The 7,247-nt window shown below is 55.9% G+C and overlaps 1 protein-coding gene across 1 annotated transcript in view; it reads left to right on the top strand.

Annotated features, from left to right (window-relative positions):
• The window catches only part of SSBP3 (single stranded DNA binding protein 3), a 60,877-nt gene that overhangs the window by 14,839 nt on the left and 38,791 nt on the right, over positions 1–7,247 (top strand). The window lies entirely within an intron of this gene.

Here is a 7,247-nt window from a genome sequence, read left to right as displayed (position 1 = left end):
AGAGAAGAGCACCCAGGGGGCTTTGGGTAAGGTCTGGGCATGAGTGGGGCGCAGCTCCCCCTGCGGTAAGGCTACCTTTTCTTTTGTCTCAGGTTTGTGCATTTAAATCGTATATTTTTTTGGAGAAGAGGAGAAATGCCCACTCTCCTGCCTGAGTTAAATGCTGCATGCATGGAGGCTGTTAATATCAGAATTAAGCAAAATATATATGTGTGTGTATGTATGCAATTATATCTATACAATATGCAGAATTAAGATATACATATGGATATAGATAGATATAGGTGCATGGGCCTACATATTTGCGGTGGTGGAGCAGAGCAGTGCTTCATGCCTGGCCATCAGGCGCCTTACTCTTCCTCCTCCATGGCCATCACCACCACAACCGTTGGCTTTTAGCAAGGTGATTTCCACCTCTGTGTTCCCTGGGCCGGGCGGGAGGCTGTGGGGTCTGTCCGTCCATGTGCAAGGCAGCACCACTGCAGCCTGCTGCCTCAAGATAAAGTCCAAAGGAAGACCTCTGGCTGTGTCTTAAGCTAACATTTTCTTTTTAATTTTTTTTTTTTAATGTTTCTGCATCAACCCTTGAACATTTGATCTGGCGCCTCTCCTCCTGGGGTGCGGCGGCTTTCTGTAGTGAAAATGAGCTCTCGCCGCCCCTCCTGCCCATCTCAAACAGGGTCTGGGGTGGTTTATTTTTTTTCCCCTCCCTTTTTCCATGGATTTGGGCAGGTTTTGTACAGCCTCGCAGGGATGAGCTTGCACCTATAATTGGGATTTTTTGGCTATAAACCAAAGCGAAGGATGCACAGCAGCAGCTCTGCCTCGCTGGCGAGTGTGACCTGCCCAGCATGGCTGGGGTGCCGGCGTCCTGTGGTGTTCCCAGCGGGCACGCCAGCCCAGAGCCGGTCCCTCCTACCTGATGTGGCTTTTCTCCTGCATCCCCCTCCTGCCCCAGCTCCCACCCGTGCAGCTGCCATCATGCCTGGTTCAGCGTCCTCCCAAAACAGGCTTGCTGCAAGGGTGTCCCAACCTTGGCTTTGCTTATTTAGGCAACCATAAGGGGAAAAGCCCCTGCGTCACCCCCGTGGGCAGGTAGTGGTGCCCAGCTCTGCCTCCTGGGCAGGAGGGAACTGCTGCCTGCCCTGAGCTGTGCCTTGCAGCTCAGCTTCTGGGCTGGGGAGGAGTTGGGAGCTTGGTTTGTTGGGTTTGTGTTTTTTGTCTTTTTTTTCTTAAGTGAAAAAAAGGCAGCGCACGCCGGGGAAGGGGGCAGGGCGCTTCCTCACAGCGCGCCCTGGTTTGGGGTGGACAGATAAGGCTGCAGCATTGCGCTCAGCTCTGCTCCCCACCCAAAGCCCAGCAGAGTATTCTCCTTGCCCTCCTGCTCTGCCTGGCCCTTGCTAGGTCCTCGTCGCTGTTTTTGGGGGGAGGCCCGTTGGGATAAGGGCGGCCTGCGGGACGCAGGGGCTGCTTGAGTCCCTGCATCTCCCTGCTCAGGAGTGATGCTTGCGGCGAGGAGGAGGGAGAGGTGCTTCCCTCCCCTTGGCTCCTTTCTGTGGGAAAGCCGTGCAGCTGGTGGGGTGTAAATCACACCCGGCCTCCCCCCGTACCACCGCCCATCTGCCTGCGGGGTGGGGAGGTGAAAGCGGGGGAGGGTTGTGGCTGGTAGCAGCATTGGGGTGACTCTCCATTGCAGCTTCAGCACCCCTTGGCCCTCTCCTGCATCCCCAGCAGCTCTGGGAGGGGGCACGCTCCTCCCCAAGGAGCAGAACCCAGGTCTGCCTGTTGGTGATGGAGACCCGTTGGCTGTTGCGGTCTTTCTCCCATCTGGGGGTATAGCAGGCTGCGAGGCATGAACCAGGAGTTAGGTCCGGTTTTGTAAGACCCTGTTGGGGTCTGGTTTGAAGCAGGGGTGGCCCTGCTCCAGAACACTTGGTCACATCAGGGGGCTTTTAGCAGGGGTGTGCTTGGTGGGGTATGGCTGGGGATGGAGGTGAGAACTTACAAGGAGGCAAGCGCTGGTCCACGTTGCACATGGGCATCTTCAGCCCAGCTCAAGCGTAATTTTCCGTGGAAAAACCCAAACCAGCTGGTTTTGTTTTATCCTGGGCATCGCAGCCCCCATAACACCCAGGCGCTTCATGCCTTTGCCAGTCTTCTCTGGAGAGAAGGTCTAGGCTGGGGCTCCCATTGCTCGTTTCATCATTAAAAGCACATTTATTTGCTTGTCCCAGAGCCCTTCAGGGTGTCGTGGCACGTCCTGACAGCCTGTCCATCCTTACCTGCAGTCATCAAGGAGTTTTCAACATGACTTATATAAAGCCTTTGTACTTGGATTGCTCCACCGTGCTGCACAATGGCTTCTTTGTCATCCTGCCAGCTAATTAATTTTAACTTTCACCGTTGCTCCAGCGCGGTGCACCGTCCGCCTGGTCCATTTGAAGCTTCCCCCTCCGCCTTAAGTGTTTTCCAAGCAGTTTGACTTGTTGCTGCTGAACACAGGAGAAACTAGCTGGCCCCGCTGGTGCTCATCTTCTGGAGAAGGAGCTGCCCTCGTGCCGCTGCCAGGGCCGGGGCTGGTGAAGAAAAAGCCGTTAGGAGGCTCAGGTTTTCTCCAGTGGCGTGTTTCTCCTGGCTGGCAGCTGAAGGTCCCCCTGGAGAACATCCTCTGATGAAAATAACAGGCTCTCGATTCCCGGCTGGTGATTGGCACTGCATGCATCTCGCAGCCAGAGGTGAAAGCCTTGGCTGCGTCTTCAGGACAAAAGCCCTCATGCTCGGGAGCGTATGTGCACTGCGATGTGACGATGATTATTTCTGGAGAGTCGGGCTCTGTTTGGTTGTGTGCTGGGAATCGGGTGTTTTTCCCTTGCATCCTGTGAGCAAACATCTGCAGCACCAGCTCCGGGTACCACCACAGCATCCCTGGTGCTGGGGGGAGCTTGCCACTGGTACCCCAGGGATGCTTGCAGGGGAGCCGAGCATCTCCCCGGCGCTGCCCGGAGAAGGACCAGGAGGGATGCAATGCCAGCTAGGTGTCCCCAGACTGGTGGGGTGGGACGAGCTAGGTATTGTCTTTCCTGGGGCGGAGGGATGGAGATCGCCGCATGCATAAACATCAACTGAATTTGCAGCGATGGGGTTTGTGTGAGTGGCGCTGCAGCAGAGGGGAGCTCCCCTCCGCTCGAGATGGGGACGGTGGTGGGTCAGGGAACGTGCAATTGCTGCCTTTGTGTTTAATCTGGTTATAAGGACGGCTATTAGAGATAATGAATTTTGCCTGTCCCTGCTGTTGTAATACAAGAACCCAACTGTCTTTCAACACCACGAAGGTCACTCCTCTTTATTTCTGGTTGTAAATTTTGCTGGTTACAGATGTTTGGGGCTGATGGACATGGCTAATTAAGTTTCTCCCACCAGCCAGTTGGCAAGGTGCAGGGGTGCCGGTGCAGAGGCGAGGGCAGAGGGCAGGACCGGAGCAGGCAGCAATGTCGGCAGCCCCTTGGTATGGTGGGCCCAGCCGTGAGCCCATGTCACTGCAGCCCCAGAGCAAAGCACAGCTGGGTTTGCACAGGTCCTTGCACCTCTCTTTATGATGATTTTGGAGTGGGCTGGTGGGAAGAAGGTAGCTTTGGGAGCAAGTTCCAATCTTTTTTGTCACACTTGCTGTCCCCACCCTGACCCGAGGGTGGGAAGGGGGATGCAAAATTTTTGCCATTGGGCATCTTTTGCACCAGTGCCAGCAGAGGCTTTTTCTTTCCCAAAGAGATTTTGATGGAGAGAACAACGATGGTGTGTTGAGTGGCAGAGCCAATATGATGGTGTGTTGGGTGGCAGAGCCAATACCCCATGCCAAATTAGCACCTGGGGGGGTGGGAGCCCCTTTCCCTGGGGCACGAGGTTGGTTTGCTTCCTGATGCTGACCCCGCCGGGCGGGAGCTGGCTGCGTGCGCTGCCCGTGCACTTGGAACGCAGCACGTGCTGCCATGCCTCCCTGGCTCCGCTCCCCCCACGCGCCTGATTTATGCCGCTCCACATTTTCTCCTCGTTTCCGTGCCTCTTTCTCCCCTCCCTCCTTTTTTTTCCCTTGTGCTGTCTGTGCATCGCCTTGCTCCTTTTTTTTTTTTCTTACTTCTCGCAGGCCTCCCCATTATCCCAGCAAGCTGCAATATTTGGGGTTTCCTGCTTGTGTGCATTCAAAATGGGCTTTGATCCCCCCAGAGGAGGGGACTGTGGTCCCCATCACCCCACTGGGACGTGGTCCCTTGGTGGTGAGGGGAGTATTTTTATTTTATTTTATCGTCGCAGAGCACAAGCTGTGCATCCCCGCTGTGGATGCTCCTGGCCCTTGGTTGCAGTTGCAACAAACCTGGTGGGGTGGCCCCAGGCGCCCATCGCCCCCATCCTGACGTCGCTGCCGGCCATCTGTCCCCTCCTGTGCGGCGCCGGCCTGCCGGCTGCTCGCCATGGTGGCAGGGCTTGCCCGGCGTCTGCGAGGCCGCGAGGGCTTGTGTTTAGAAAAAAGAAAGAAAAAAAAAAAAAAGAAAAAAGTTCCATTTTTGCTTTGTTTGCCCCCATTTCATATGCGTAACCTGACTTTTTGTTGCTTTTTTTTTTTCCCCCTGCTGCTGTGCCAGGCACATCGAAAGTTTGCTGGGTCTCGCGTGCGTGCACGGATGCCGAATAATTTTATTAGTCGCCTGGAAGGGAGCCAGCGCGGCGTGCATCGCACGGGAGGCGGCTGCTGGGGCGCCTTTTCTTTTATTTCCCTTTCCCAGCCACCCCCCCTTGCCTCCGCCGGTCTCCCACGGGTTGCATCGTCGACGTTATCCTTTTATTTTGTTTTTTTTATATATTTCTTTTTTTTTTTTTTTTTGCTCCTTAAAGGGTTAAAAACGATGGGGAAGTTCAGCTAGCACTTGCAAGATATGGTTGCCTTAGCAACAGGCCTCCTAATCTGGTAGGTGACCTGAGAGACTGTGGAAGATGCAGGGGTTGGTTTGGCATTTCATTATTTCATGAGGCTGCGGCTCTCCAGCTGGTTCCCTTCCCAGTGCCGCCGCCGCGGCTGCTCCCCCCACCACCGCCCCCAGCATTCCTTGGCAAAGCCCCGGGGGGGCCAGCAGCGCGGTCCCCTCCCTGGGTGCTGGTGGGTCCTGGGAGCTGGCACCCGTGCTGGGGAGAGGGCTTCCCGCAGCCCAGGTGCTAATTATTCAACTTCAGGGTTGCAAAGATGATTTCCTGCCTTGCCTTCCCTCCTTCCGAAGGATTCGCCGTGGTGGCCTGCTGAAATAACCTGTGTGGCCCCCAGTAGCTAGAGATGCTCTCGATGGCACTTCCAAAACCCAAATTTTGGGGTCTGTGCTGCTCTGTCAGGGTGAAGCCCAGCAGTGGGGCTCTCACGCAAGGAGCTGGGGCTGGAGCAACAAACCAATGGGGCACAAAGAGGGGAGCGCGGGTCTGCAGCAGTTGTAAAGGTGATGGAGATGAGATGCAGGGGTCCAGCAAGCGTTTCTAGGGAAGGAGGGTGGGTTTGGGAGGAGTGCGGCAGCGTTATTCCAGCTGCTTTAGGCTGCTCTGAGCTCATGAGGCCAGGCGAGCACGACCAGCATGTGCCCTCGTATGGAGAGGCCAAGACCTGGGCATTTTGGTGCCGCAGCCATGGCCTTTTTCTTCTTTTTTTTTCCTTGGAAACATCCTCAAGTTGGCATTTCCCAGCGCACTCCCTTTTCCTTTGCTGTCATGACCGCCCCATGCGAAGCATCGGTGAGCACCCGCTGCTCCTTGCCAGCGGTGAGGCCGTCTAAATTAAGAAACTGCATCAGAAAACCTCCCTGCCAAATATTTGACCTCACTGAATCTCCGAGTGCCATCGGACAGGCACTCAAACTCTTCTGCCTGCGCAGTCCCGCATGGGATTTGGATGGGTGTCTATCGCACCCCACAGCACTTGTCGGCACAAAACTGCTGCAGCCTGATCCAAATCATCATTGAGCTCTTTGCTGGGATGGCCAAGCCGCTCTCTGTGCCCAAAACCAGGATGTTTTCCTCCTCGCCGTGCAATGCCGAGTGGTTATGGCATATGGCACTGCCTGTGGCATCCAGCTGTGGCAGCTGGGCAAGGAGACCCCTGGCAAAGGGAGGTGTCTGAGGGGCCAGGGCCGAGCACCCGGTGGGTACCAACAGAATGAAGAGGCCAGGATAGCGCCGGGAGCATCCCATTCCTGCGGATCCTGGCGGTGCAGACCTCTTTTGTTTTTTTCCCCCCTCCCGCTATTGCATGGCGGCGGTGGCAGCTGCCTGCGGATGCCCGGGGGAGCCGCCTTTGTTTATTCTCCGGCAGAGTGAGCGCGGGGATGCTCTTGGATCGAGGTGCCGATCTGTCATCTCCCAGGTTTTATGCATCCCCAGACAAGAAATTAGCGTCGCAAAGCGCAGACTTTTTGTTACTTATCACCGAGCTCTGTGCAGAGCGCGGCTGCTGAAAGCAATCTGGTGTCTGCGATGCCCAGATTTATGGTTTCCCAGCCTCATTCTAGGTGTTGGCTTCCACCGGGAAGCAAAAAACCTGGTTTGAGCCATCAGTGTAGGACGAGAGGACCATGGCGTGCTGCAGCATTGGACCCAGGCAGGTCTGTTCCCCAGCTGGCGAATGCCCCCAGAGCCCATCATCGCCCCAGGTGGGAGAGCATCTCCCTTGCTCCATCTTAGCCAACGGAGGTGGGAGGACCAATGTCCCAGGGAGCCGAAACACAGCTTGACTTTCCCTCTGGGTCTCCTCCACTCAGGGCATGCTTCTCCGACCCCCTGCCTGACCCATCAGGGTGGCAGAGGCAGAAGCTGCCCCTCAGTGAAGCAGGGGATGAGCCATCAAAAGGGAGGAAATCAGGTGAGCCAGCAGAATCCCTCGAAAGCCCTTTTTTTTGATCACTTCATCCCTTTTTTTCCTCCCCATCTCTGCTTTGTGAGGCTTTCCAGGATTTGTTCCTCTTGACGGGGATTTCGGATGGTCAACCGGTTCCCCAGGCACGGATGGACAGACGGACTGCTGATCAGCCGGCATGCACCGTCCATCCGCAGAGCACTGTGCTATGCCTGCCAGGGGCTCCCGGGTCTCAAGTGCAGGATTATACATGTTTTTTTAAAGAAAATCAAAATTCCCAGGGAAAATTTAAAAAAAAGCCATCTCCCCCCCCCCCCCCCCCCACCCCCCGCGGAAAAGGGCGCCCGAGCTGCGGGGGGGGAGC

Source organism: Pygoscelis adeliae, unplaced genomic scaffold (genome assembly GCF_000699105.1).
Source record: "Pygoscelis adeliae isolate BGI_AS28 unplaced genomic scaffold, ASM69910v1 Scaffold181, whole genome shotgun sequence".
Taxonomy (NCBI): domain Eukaryota; kingdom Metazoa; phylum Chordata; class Aves; order Sphenisciformes; family Spheniscidae; genus Pygoscelis; species Pygoscelis adeliae.
This window is presented reverse-complemented; position numbering and strand designations above follow the sequence as displayed.